This window comes from Herpailurus yagouaroundi, unplaced genomic scaffold (genome assembly GCF_014898765.1).
Source record: "Herpailurus yagouaroundi ecotype Mexico unplaced genomic scaffold, PumYag 159, whole genome shotgun sequence".
Taxonomy (NCBI): Eukaryota; Metazoa; Chordata; class Mammalia; order Carnivora; family Felidae; genus Herpailurus; species Herpailurus yagouaroundi.
Genome location: NW_024412400.1, coordinates 13320695 through 13333530, shown reverse-complemented (window position 1 = coordinate 13333530; position 12836 = coordinate 13320695). Strand labels below are relative to the sequence as shown.

General features: G+C 34.7%; 1 protein-coding gene across 11 annotated transcripts in view; it reads left to right on the top strand.

Moving 5' to 3' along the window:
- The window catches only part of RBMS3 (RNA binding motif single stranded interacting protein 3), a 1359438-nt gene that overhangs the window by 932465 nt on the left and 414137 nt on the right, over window positions 1-12836 (top strand). The gene's annotated exons all lie outside the window — the stretch shown is intronic.

Below are 12836 nucleotides of genomic sequence, written 5' to 3'. Positions count from 1 at the left end.
AATAGCATAGAACTATACACGCATATTGATGTCAGTTTTCTGGTTTTGATATTTTGTTGTAATTATGTAAGATAAACTTGAAGGGAACTGGGTAAAGAGTGAATGGGATCTCCATATAATATCTTTACACTTTGATGTAAATCTATGATTATTTTCAAATAAAAAGTTTAAGAAAATTATTTATAGCATATAGATGCTTGTTACGTATTTGCTTCCAATTAATGGTCATTTTGGATTTATTCACATGCACCTAAAATTTTTAAATAATTTTTTGATTGCTGCTATTGAATTAATTTGTCTCTGGATTTTCAAAAGTCAGCTAAAAAAACCAACAGATCATGAAATTCAGACCTAATGCATTTGGGCTACATTCATGTATGGGGCCAATTCATGTAGTTACCATTAACCATCCCCATAAGACCAAGTCATCAAATTTTCGCTCCTATGATCTTGTTATGACTGCTAACATCCCCTTATAATATTTTTCAGTTTCAACCTGAGATAACCAGAGGTAGGGTATATGGTTTTCTTCGTCTTCAGATATCTTTTAGTAAGCTGATACCACTCATATCTGTTAATCTTTGGTTGTAGGTCACTTTCCACATAGATTATGTTGGTGGACTCATAGCCCTCTTACAACACATTAGTTGTTTTTCAAGGCTATATAAATTGGAATTTGAATTCTTTCTGCTGTGTAATATATTCCTCATCAAGAGTGTGCCTGGAGCTTCCAATTTGCTCATGAACTAAGATGGATGAAATCAATATTTGTAATTAATAAGGGAAATATATACATGTCTTGGTTTAAGGGGTACTTGGCAAAGAGTTAAGTTACCTGGCAACTTAAGCAAGGAATCTAATACCCAGGAAACAAGTGGTAAAATATAGTTGCTGGAGACAGGCAGATAGACTGAAAGGCAACTGACAAGAAAATCATTATAAAAATGCTTATGAAGAAAATGTTATTGGAGTATCTTTGATTTATTTTGTTGATGGACTAACAAGTTTTGGAAATGTTCTGGGAAAAATATTTATAAATGTATGTGTAGTGTTACTTGTTGGATAAAAATCCCTATCCTCTTGCACAACAGGCAAAGAAAGTTGGCATTGATTTTATAACTACTGAAGAGCCATCATGGCTATTTTCCCTTTGTTTCTGAGCATTCTGGTACACAAGGAATCTCTGTCTCTATCTCACTCTCTCTTACACACACGTACACCAATCACTGACCTCTTACCTAAATAGGAGGCTATCAAAGGGAATATATTTTAAAGAGCTTCTAAAAAGTGATTCATTATAGCCAGCGTTTTTACCCTCAGCCTGTCCCCGATGTTCACTGTACAATGTTCAATGTAAGGAGATTCCAATCAGAATGTTTAAAAACACTTATTTTATTTCTGGAGTTGCTGAAAGATTTCTCCCTTATCAATTATGCTGTCTTTGGAGTAAATTCTTATTCCTCTATTTTTCTCTCAGACTTTGAATCTAAAGCCCAGAGCCTTAGATCCACATCTGCGTACTAGAAAACTTTCAGCAGTAAATGGCTCTGTAATTTAACTACCCAGAAGCAAATAAATAGCCTCCCTTTGACAATGAAATGGAACAAGCTTGACCACCTGTATTAGCAGATTTCTCACTGAGCTATTGGATTTCATGGCCTTTTTTTTCCCCTTTGTCCTGGTGATAACTATAATTTATTATCATATAAACCTGCAGTCCGCAGGGTGTGTGAAACTTGCACTATATTTTTTGCCATTTAAGTATCTACTGAATCGCCTCCTGCATCCTTGTTCCTATCAATATCCTACCATGCAGGTTGTGGTGCTACATTTTAAAGACTCTAGGATTTTAAAGCAAAAAGGCTACAAATAATCTAGGTTCCCAGTAGCAACCTGGAGTGTTCACAAAGCTGTCCAAGGGAATCGCTCTAGCTAACTTATTCCAGTGTGTGCATATGAAAAATTCAACTGATTTGTCAACTAAGAAGAATCAAACAATAAATCATCCAGTAAGTGGTAATTGATTAATAATGTATAGCCATTAACACAAACTAACATTTTCTGTATACTTGCTGTTCTGTCAAAAAGAGTTTTTAGGGATCAAAGAAAATGTTCCTTTGAAGAGAGCAGATTTAGAATATTCTAGTAATACATAGTGGTTGAGTGTAGGTTTGGAGAGAGATAAACTTGGCCTTGAATTTTGGCTCTGATACCACCTGAATGTGTGGCCTTGGCTAAATAATTTAAATATCTCTGAAACTCTCTAATAATAATACTTAACATTATTGAACTAAGGATGCCTGTCAGAATTAATTAAAAAAATACACAAAGAATTTAGCATAGTGCTTAGATTACACTAAGAATTCAATAAATGTTAATTATTCAATGAATGTTGTTATTCATTAAATTCAAATTTGTTACTGAACCTTCTATGAATTCTAATGTTTGCTTTAAGTGGTATGTCATTATAAAACAGTTTTTTGGGAAATAAAATAAATAACATCAGCAAACATTTTTATTACCTGCTAAGTATCAGGCACTGTGCTAGGTGTTGGAGAATCAAGTTGAATAAAACTTCTTTCTTATTCTGGATTTTTAATATTTAGTCCTTCTCCTGGGATTGCTACTGGATTGCCCTGGATTAAGGATATTGGCTGTTACTGTTCTTGCCAACTTCAGTGTATTTAGAAGAAAATCATTGGCTAAGGAATGTGTCTCTGTAAGCGTAAAAAGAGCTGAGAAACAAAAACATCTAAGGATAGCTTAACCTTGTAGGTGTTTATTTTCTTATTAATAAGAAGGCCATAGATAGGCAATGAAGAGCAAATGCATTGGGGTGCCCTCAAGGATCAAGGATGTTTATTTTTGAGAGAGAGAGAGAGAGAGAAATCCCAAGCAGGCTCCACATTGCCCGCATGGAGCCCAATGCAGAGCTTGAACCCATGAACCCATGAGATCATGACCTGAGCTGAAATTAGATGCTTAAGCAATTGAGCTACCCAGGCACCCCTGCATATGTTGTTTCTAAAGCCCAGATATGCTATCCATCTTAACCAGGAAAAACAAAAGAATCTGAAGCTGATGGATCATTCTGACTGATTTGGTCCTTTTAAAAGCTTTCCCAGAATCCTAATTTAGGAACTTGTGTTTACATCATAATGGCCCACACTGAGTCATATGGTTTCTCCTTAGCTGCAAAAGAACCTAGGATTATGAATAATTTAGCTTTGTTGCCTCTAGTAGAGAAAATTAAGAATAGTTCATCTTTTTTGGCTGTCCAACATCCATTACACCATTCTTCCCATTTATACATTTTGGGTAGCATGTGTTCATTCCTTCCTCAAAGGAGCATACCTCAAAGCCTCCTCCTCTAATCACATCTGGTGATGCCGTCATCCCCAACAGGCTCAGACACGGCTGCCTCTCCTGGCTTAGCACTCATAAGCTTAAAAGACAGGTTATCTATCCCATCTTCCACAGCATACAACAATAGAGAAAAAATAGGATACATGAAACTAAAGGAAGACCACTGTTTGGGAACAGAGAGAATGGGTAACCAGCTGCAATTGCTGATTACTGGGGGCAGGAATAGAATTCTAGCTTTGCAGTGCAGTAAGTTCACTGGTTAGCCAGTCTTATAATCCCTGTCTGCCTTCTAGAGAGATCTTTCTTGTCCATTATTCCTCCTGGTGTCACTGAGGCCTCACTAGAGGGCTATATGGCTCTAGAAACTGAGTTTTCCTGGACATAAATTTGGAGATTCTGGAATGGCTCTACATATTGAACAGTCAACAATTATTACCAGCCAAACCTTGAGTTATCTCAAGTTTAGCAGGCCTCTTTCTTATTTTCTATCTACCAATTTCAAACTCAAGTAAACAGAGCACATCTCTCTCTAAATGAATAGCCCACAGAGAAGGAGTCGCCCCTTCCTCAGGCCCCTTAAAAAAAGGTTTTATCAGGTCTGCTCTTAGCACTGCCATTCCAATTACCAAAGGTGATTCCCATCACTGTGGGATATGTAGAATAAATCAAAGCTAAGTGATCACAAAAGAGACCAAGTGTCCAAGAGGATGTTAAGCATATCAGGGATAGTATTTAAATCCCATGTCAACTATGGCAGAGAACTAGATTGGGATCAGAGGAAAGGAATTCTCTCCTATAAATCAATGACCTTAATAGTAGTTCTCTTTAAGGAAAAAAATTAAAATTAACGAAATTTTATTCATCTGACATCAAGAGAGATACAAATTAAAAAATCAATATAGGAAAATGATTCTGTAAATTCAAATATGTATATGCATAAAATTAGTTGAAAATACATTACCCCTGTGGTTATTACATAACCCTAACAGTTATATTCTAATAGGAGAATTTTAGTTAATGGAAGAAGGCCTACTTTATAGAATAGTCTAGAAAAAAAAAATTTAAGTTTGACTGCTAGCCTCATGATGTGGCTTGTTATCAACCAAAGCTACTCTTATGAAAGCACAGGCACATGCCAGACTCCTGTGCATCAAAGGCCCTGTTAAGAGCCTCTGCTTTTACCATTTCTAGGTATATGAAAGTAAGCAGGTTATTTGATGTCCATGGGTCCCTACAGGGGGGTCAGGCCTACACATAATTCAGCCAAACAAGGAAGTTTCTCAAAACTTCTTATGTGGGAAGGAGAGAGTAATTGTTTAAAGGCAAGTTCAGTAGCCAATATGGTTGATGTTGCTTCCTGAGACCGTGTGGGAAAGTCGATCAATACATTACATAATGATGGGCAAGTGCTGTCTGGGGATGCTAGTATCCCAAGAATAATGTCCAGGCATTTTTGTTTTGTTTGTTTTTCCAACCAAATCAGGGGATCAGAGAAGCCTATATACTATCATTTGTCCATATCCCAAAACGTTTCTTGGGGTGATAAGGGATATAGCCTATAATTTAGATAGAAATGTCTTTAATTCTTTTAGTTTTTCAGTGCATTTATGTTGAACACCTACTATGTACCAAGGCTGTTCTACATACTAAAGGTATAGCATTGAACCAACATTTTATGAAGATCACATTCTTCTGGTAGAAGGCAGAAAATAAACAAAGAGCTACAATAGATTAGAAAGAAGTGGTTCTATGACCATCAAAAGAGGTTAAGGATACTAAATATATAGGAGATGAGGATGGTGGTTGAAGGTTGGGTCGAGACGCATTTTGAGTAGAGTGGTCAGGGAAAATCTCTCTGATGAGGTGGTATCTGAAGAGAGACCAAAAAGAAAGGAAGAGAGCAAATTATAATCTCATAACAAGAGATTTTCATGAAAAAATTTTCTATAGTAAATCAAAATAAAGCAGACTTTTCAGCGAGCTGGCATGTTTGGGCTTTGTTATCTCTATCCCACACTTCTTAATAATGGAAGAGTCGGATATATCACCATTACTTCCTCCTTTATTTGTTTTGTGGGAGTCTCTAGTTTCAATCTATAATAATGGTGCATTTCTCAGAAGTTATTTTCCATGAGAACCAAATTCTAATTGAGTCTGTACATATTTCCTTCAATACTTCGTCACATCATGTGGTTCTGTTGTGCTGGTGGATATAAAGATATGACAAGATACCCTACACCACTGTTATGAAATGTTCTTTAAATAACTGTAATTCCAAAGAATGGCAGCCCAATGTTGGTTTTAACACAGTTCATTGCTCTTGGATGACTGATGCCATGTAATGAAAACCTTGGTCTGTGTCATTTCCTAAAATGAATCTTTGTGTCACATGCTCTTGTGAAAGACATTTCCAACAGAAGAACATCTGTCACAAACACAGAGTATTATTTTCCTCATGATGGAGATTTTTGAACTTGTCAGTAAAAGAAATACTAGCGGTTGGTCTTTTACATGGCTGTAAAATATTTGTGAGTGTCTGCTTTGTTGGCTATGACAACTTGGCTCCTTTTTTTTTTTTTTTTAAATCCTAATGCTGAATGCAGAGATACAAAACCCAATATTGAAATTGTCAGGGTTGATCTTAATCCTATTTGTTAATTATTTAAAGTTTTTGAGGTAGAATCCTCTGAAGTTAAATATTTGTATTAGCTTCTACAAAACGATTTACATAATCAGGTGTTGGGTGCTACCCAGTGCTTCTGCGAGGACTCCACTGTATTTTCTTTGGTGAAACAGTGGGTTTGTGCTCCAATAGAATTTCCTTCTTTCCTAGCATTTGACAAAAACAAAAATCAATGAAAAAATTTACCTTAATTTGGGTTGTAAATCGAGATCTGTATCAGGCGTCCAGATACGATTTTACTGCAGGGTATCTGTGGACTACAAGTTCTCCTCAATTTGCAAGAATATCAACTCTTGTCCTACCTCTGAACAGAGTATATCCACAGGCTGATCACAATCCATGGCTCGTTTCTTGATATACTGTTTAGAAGTAATAATGAACAATCTCCTTTCATGGCTTTAGTCATTTGTTCTTAAATTTGGATGGAAAAGATCTTGTCTCTGATCAGCATTGGTGTGGATTGAAGGGACCTAATTAAAAGCATCACCTTGTCCCCATGCAGATTCTGATCCCATTGAAAAAAATAAATGAACCTCAAAATTAAAAAAACAAACAACTATTGATTCAATTACTGGAAGGACTGTATTAGGAAACTGTGGCTTAGGTATATGAGAAAAATGAGTCTTCAAATAGTGAATGCCAAAATTAGATGTATCCCATCTAGTTACAGCAAGTGCTGGAGAAGTATGGGCTTCCCTGCAAAGGGATAAAGGTGGGTTATGGCAGTAGACCTAGAAGAATATAGTGAATGTGTTGTCTGTTGGATCATGAGAATGGAGGGAGAAGATGAGTCACCCTTGTTGAGTTCTTGCTCTTGAACTCACCATTCAGGTAAATCATTATTCCTCCCATCTGGGAGTATTAAGTAAGTGAACAAGTAAGAAAAAGGCCAGGAGTGTTACACCATTCTCCTACCACATGAAAATACCTTGAGAAGGGATGGAAGCTTCCCTGGCTAGCTGACTCTAATTGCTTTCTCTATCTTATTTTGTAGCGTACCTTAAGGAAAATTACTGCATGAATTTGAACGTTAGAAATACATTTTATATATTTATTCTTAGTGGTTTAACATCCTAGCGTGGAGAAACCCCCTCAGTACTGACAGATGTGACCTACCTTGTTTCTGCATTTACCACTGGCGTGCTGTGGGACTGTCTGCAAGGCCTTTAACTGTGTCTATTCTAAAAGAGGCAAGGAAACAGACAACACGTATGGGGTAAAGGAAATTGCATTTCTTTCCTTTTCTTTGAAGCATAGTTGACATGCAATGTTAAACCAGCTTCAGGTGTACAATATAGTGACGGGACACCTCTTTATATCATGCTGTGCTCACCACACATGTAGCTACTGTCTGTCACCATACAGCACTGTTATAATACCGTTGATATAATCATATTCTCCACACTAAACCTTTCCTGTGTATGAATTATTCATTCCATAACTAGAAACCTGTACCTCCCACTCCCCTTCATCCATTTTGCCCAACCCTCCAGCCCTAATCCCCTCTGTCAACCACCGGTTTGTTCTCTGTATTTATGGGTCTGCTTTTTTGGTTTGTGTTGTTTATGATTTTACATATAAGTGAAATCATAGGATATTTGTCTTTCTCTGTCTCACTTATTTCAATTAGAGTAATACCCTCTACCTGCTGCTAGTAAATAAGATAAGTGTTTTTATACTTATTGTACTATTTAATCCTTACTAGGATCCTGTGAAGTAGATATTATTATCTCCATTTTACAGATGAAGAAACAAGGGATGACCCAAGTTCACAATGGTTGTCAATGGTGATGCTAGATTTGAACCCAAACCTATTGGGTTCCAAAGATTTGTTCTATCAAAGAAAATTGTAAAGCTGCTAATGTTTCTCTCTAGTCTAGTGGTGCTTGGCTATTCGATTTCTTTTTATCCCCCAGCTTTATTGAGATATAAGCCCTGTGTCAGTTTAAGGTGTAAAAATGTTATGGCTTCATCCGTTCATATATTGCAAAATGATTATCACAGTAGGATTAGTTAACACCACTATAACCTCACATAATTACCATTTCTTTTTTGTGGTGAAGACATTTGAGATCTACCTTCTGAGAGACTTCCAAGGATGTCATGCAGTATTATTAACTAGAATCACCAGGCCCTGCATTAGATTCCCAGAACTTACTTATCTTATAGCTGGTATTCTGTATCTTTTGACCAACATTTGGAGGCATTTCCCCCAACCTCCAGTCTTTGGCAACCATTATGCTGTGTTTTTGTGAATTCAGCTTTTTAAGATTCCACATATAAATGATATCGTATTGTGTTTGTCTTTCTTCATCTGAACTTATTTTACTTAGCAAAATGCACTCAAGTTCTATACTTGCCACAAATGGCAGGATTTCCTTTCTCCTCGCAGCAGAATAATATTCCATTTTATATATACACCATATCTCTTTTGTCCATTCATTCATACATGGACACATAGGTTGTTTTTATACCTTTGCTATTGTACATGCTGCAATTGACATGGAAGGGAAGCTATCTCTTGTCATCCTGCCTTCCTTAGCTTTGAATATATACCCAGAAGTGGGATTGCAGGATCATATATGGTAGTTCTATTGTTTTACTATTTTGAAGAAACTCTATACTATTTTAAGTAGTGGCTGCACCAATTTACAGTCCCACCAACAGTGCCCAAGGGTTTTCTCCACATCCTTGCCAACACTTGTTATTATTCGTCTGTTTGATGATAGCTGTTTTAACATGTGAGGCATGTTAACGTTTGTGAGGCAATATTTCATGAGGTTTCGATTTGCATTTTCCAGATGATTAGTGATGTCAAGCATCTTTTCATGGACCTCCTGGCCATTTTAACGTTCTCTTTGGAAAAACATGTTTATTCAGTTCTTCTGTCCATTTTTTAAATAAAGTGTATTTTTTTTTCTTTTACTGTTGAGTTACATGAGGTGCTTATATATTTTGGATATTAACCCCTTATTGTAAAGAGGGCTTTTACAACCCATATATCCATTTTTGAGTCTTATGGTTTCTGGATTTATGTTTAAGTCTTTAATCCATTTCAAGTGAATTTTTATGAGTGGCATAATATAGGTATCCAATTTCATTCTTCTCCGTGTGAGTATCCAATATTCCCAACACTATTTATTGAAGAGAAGGTACTTTCTCCAATGAGCATTCTTGGATCCTTGTCAAAGATTATCAAACTAAATGCTAGTGTTTATTTGTGGGCTCTAGAATTTATTTCACTGGTGTATGTGTTTATTTTGATGTGAGTACTATACTGTCTGGTAACCATAGCTTTGTAATATAGTTAAAATCGGAAAGTATGATTCCTCCAGATTTGTGTTTCTTTCTCAAGATTATTTTGACTACTCAGTGTCTTTTGTGGTTCCATATGATTATTGGATTTTTTTCTATTTTTGTGAAAAATACCATTGGAATTTTGATGGGGATTGCATTGAATTTATTGATGGCTTTGGGTAGTATGGATATTTTAACATTAATTATTTCGGTTTGTAAGCATGGGATAGTTTTTCATTTATTTGTGTCTTCAATTTCTTTCATCAAAGTTGTAGCTCTCAGTGTCTACAGATCTTTCATTTTGGGGGTTAAATTTATTACTAAGTATTGTATTCCTTTTGATGCTGCTCTGAATGGGATTGTTTCCCTTACTTATTTTTCAGAAAATTCATTGTTAGTGCATAGAGAAGCCAATTTCTGTATGTTGATTTTGTATCCTACCTACTTTACTGAAATTGTTTTAGTTTGAAAGCTTTTCAGTGGAATCCTTAGGATTTTCTATACATAGGATCATGTCATCTGTAAACAGAGACAGCTTTACTTATTTTTTTCCAGTTTAGATGCCTTTTATTTTGTTTTCTTGCCTAATTACTGACTAGAAATTCCAGTATTTATGTTGAATAAAACTTGTGAGAATTGGCATCCTTGTCTTGTTCCTGATTTTAGAGGAAAAGTCCTCAGCATTTCACCATTAAATATGATGTTAACTGCGAACTTATCATTTATTTATGGCCTTTATTATGTTGAGGAATATTCCTTCTATATCCATGTTGTTTAGAGTTTATATTATAAAAGAATATTGTTTTGTCAAATGCTTTCTCTGCAGCTGTTGAAATGATGGTGTGAATTTTTCATTCCATTATTGTGGTGCATTACATTTACGATTCTTACATACCAAAGATAAATCCCCCTTGATTATGGTGTATGATTCTTTTAATGTGCTGTTCAGTTTGGTTTGCTAGCATTTTATTGAGAATTTTTACATCCATATGTATCGGGGTTATTGGCCTATAGTTTTCTTTCTCTTACATAATTCATTCTGGGTTTGGTATCAGAGTAATGCTGCCTTAGTAAAGAGTTTGGGGGTGTTCCTGTCTCTTTAAATTTTTGGAAGAGTTGAGAAGGTTAGGCCGTAATTCTTTAAGTGTTTGATAGAATTCACCAGGGGAACCATATGGCCCTGGGCTTTTCTGTGTTGGGACATTTTTGATTACTGATTCAGTTTCCTTAATTGTTACTGGTCTGTTCATATTTTCTTTTTTCTTTTTTTTTCTTTTTTTTTTTTTTCTTTTTTTTTTTCTTTTCTTTCTTTCATTTTTTTTTTTTTTTGATTCAGTCTTGGCAGATTGGTTGTTTCTGGGAATTTATCCACTTATTCTAGGTTACCCAGTTTGTTGGCATATAATTGTTCACAGTAGCATCTTATGTTTTTTTGTGTTTCTGTGGTGTCAAGTGTGATGTGCCCTCTTTCATTTCTTTTTTTATTTATTGGGTCTCTTTTTTTCATAGATAAAGGTTTGTCAATCTTGTTTATATATTTCTTAAAACGCTAGATCCTAGTACTGTTGATATTTTTTGTTGCTTTTCTGGTCTCTATTTCATCTATATGCCTTGGTTTTTGTTGTAGCTGTTGTTGTTTTTCCTTTTCTTCGATTGACTCAGGTTTATTTTGTTGTTATTGTTCTAGTTCCCTGAGGTGTAAAGTTAGGTTGTTTATTTGAGATTTTTCTTTTTTCTTAACGTAGGCATTTATATAAACTTCTTAGAACTGTTTTTGCTGCATCCAATAGGTTTTGGTATGTTGTATCTCCTTTTTTTGTTGCAAGATATGTGTGTGGATATTTTAACATTAATTATTTCTGTTTATAAGCATGAGATATTTTTTCATTTATTTGTGTTTTTTTCAATTTCTTTCATCAAAATTGTGTGTGTGTGTGTGTGTGTGTGTGTGTGTGTGTGTGTGTATGGTTTTATATATATACATATATATGTATATATATGGTTATATATATGGTTATATATATGCATTTATATATATGGTTATACATATATATATACAATTATATATATATGATTATATATGTACATTTATAGAGAAAAAGAAAGAGGGAGGGAGGGAGGGGGAGAGAGAGATGTAGATAGATAGATAGATATGTTTTATTTCCTTTTTGATTTCTCTTTTGACCTATTGATAGTTCAGGAGTATGTTGTTTAATCTCCACACATTTGTGAATTTTCCAGTTTTCTCCTGTTATTGATTTTTATTTTCATAACATTATGGTTGGAAAAGATACTTAGTATTATTTCAACCTTTTTAAATTTTCTTAGGTGTATTTTGTAACCTGTCATATGATCTATCCTGGAGAATGTTCTATATGTTCTTAAGAATGATATGTATATTGCTGCTATTGTGTAGAGTATTCTGTATATGTCTATTAGGTCCTTTGGATCGAAGGTATATTTTAAATCAGAAGTTTCGTTATTGATTATCTGTCCAGATGATCTATCCGGTGTTGAAAGTAGAATAATGAAGTTCCCTACTATTATTGTATTGTTGTATCTACTTGATGAACTGATGCCTTTATCATTATACAATGACCTTGTCTCAATTAACAGTTTCTCTTGTTGCCATTTTTAATTTAAAGTTTATTTTGTCTGATGTAAGTATAGATGTCCCTGCTCACCTTTTATTTCCACTTGCATTGAATATCTTTTTCATCACTTCACTTTCAGCTTATGTGTGTTCTTAAAACTGAAGTGAATCTCTTATAGTCAGCTTATAGCTGGCTCTCGATTTTAATCCATTCAGCCATGTTATGCCTTTTGATTGGAAAATTTGACCCATTTACATTTAAAATAATTATTGATAACATATGGACTTAACTAATATCATCTTCATTGTTTTCTGGCTGTTGTATACTTCCCATATCCCTTTCTTCCTCTCTTGCTGCCTTTCCTTGATGATTATCTGCAGTGGTACACTTTGATTATCTTCTCTTTATCTTTTGTGTTTGTACTTTGTTTTGTAGTTACCATGAAGCTTACATAAAACATCTCATAGATATGATAGTCTATTTTACACTGATAACAACTTAATTTTGATTGCATATAAAAAATCTTTTATTTCTCTCCTTTTATACTTTTGGTGTCACAATTTACCTCTTTTGATACTGTATATTCACTAGAAAATTATTATATTTGTATTTATATTACAATTATTTTTAATTATTGTGTTTTTTAACCTTTAAAGAGTTAAGTGGTTAACACACCACCATATTACAATATTAAAGTATTCTGAATTTGACGGTATACTTAAGTTTACCAGTGTCTTGTCTACCATATTTCACTTACCAGTGAAAGTAACATGCTTTCATGTTGCTAATTAGTGTCCTTTCATCTCAGGTTGAATAACTTCTTTTAGCATTTCTTAATGCACGTCTAATGGCGATGAACTACCTCAAGCTTATGTTGTCTGGGAAAGTTTTAATCT